The sequence below is a fragment of the Elephantulus edwardii genome, unplaced genomic scaffold (genome assembly GCF_000299155.1).
Source record: "Elephantulus edwardii isolate Elephantulus edwardi_28Jun2011 unplaced genomic scaffold, EleEdw1.0 scaffold00044, whole genome shotgun sequence".
Taxonomy (NCBI): Eukaryota; Metazoa; Chordata; class Mammalia; order Macroscelidea; family Macroscelididae; genus Elephantulus; species Elephantulus edwardii.
The window spans coordinates 19,906,623-19,907,895 of NW_006399794.1; the positions used below are offsets into that span (position 1 = coordinate 19,906,623).

Sequence of the window (1,273 nt, forward strand, 5' to 3'; positions counted from 1 at the left end):
ATCCTGTGGGATGGTGAAGCAGGAAATAAGTGGATAATGACGCATGTGAGAAAGGCAGGGACAACACTGACACTAAAGTTAACTCCGCAATAAGGGATATACCTTTAACTTGCTGGTCTGTCTAATACTTCTCTAAATCTGAACATTCGCATTGAGACAGACTAGGAAGAAGGATTGGCCATGCACTTCTGAAATAGCAGGCCTTTGAAAACCCTATGTACAACAGATGTACAACAGACATGAAGATACACAATAAAAACAATAATAATGGTTCTTAAGACCCCGAATACACAGAATACTGGAGAATTGTGGCTGTAGGACACATTACAGTCTTCTACCTTAACTTTTCCTCTTCTCCTGTATTCATTCAACTGCTTGGCACCTTTGCAAACTTTCACTCCTGGTGAAAGATAATGCTTATTTTGACTATTTTGCTCCCTCCACAGGTACAGATAGCAGGCTTAAAGGCCCCCAACTACAGGCAGTGGCTACATATGATTAGGAATGCCCTCACTAAAAGGGTATTAGAATCCAGAGCCACTATCAATAACAACACTGCCATATACAGAAAGGACTACCTCTTTCACCCTAAAGCACTGAGCATCTCCATTCTGTTTCCAAGTTCCAAATTGGCTGCTGGTCTGGCCCAGTTGATTACCTGGCAAGGCTGGCATCCTGTATCCAGTAGATACAGCACTCATGTTTGTTCAGTAAAATTTTAATACAGTTGTCCTTAATATAATAGATCTCAGTGTTGGTTTGACATAATAAATTTTACAAGAATTTTATACAGACTGCCTGTTTATTATAAGGTCTTTGCACAATGGATTTCATAGAGCATATCATGATGCAAAGCAAAACACACACACACACACACACACACACACACACACACACACACACACACACAGAGGCATTCAAATACCGAACTCATTGCTATCAAGTTGGACTCTACTCACAGCTTAGCTTCCACCAGTTTTTATAAGATTGTAAGTCACATGGAAAAATAGAGCTAGAGAGATGATAGATGATGGATAGATAGATAAATAGATAGATAAATAGATAGACTAAAAAGATGGGAAACCTGGCAGTCTATTAATAGGTGGCTCTGCCTATTTGATTGGCACAGTGCAGTGCTAAAAATGTTAAATGCAGCTGTAAAGTAAGGAAAATTAGTACCAGAGACAAGTAACTGGCCATGTAATCCATGGTAAAGTAGCTTTTCTTGTCCCATTCGAATTTCAAAACCATCTCAGGAACAGTTTTGAGGCCT

The 1,273-nt window shown here is 39.5% G+C and overlaps 1 pseudogene; it reads right to left on the reverse strand.

Annotated features, from left to right (window-relative positions):
• The window catches only part of LOC102849453, a 6,000-nt pseudogene extending 5,299 nt beyond the window's left edge, over window positions 1–701 (reverse strand).
• Window positions 702–1,273: the final 572 nt, after the last annotated feature.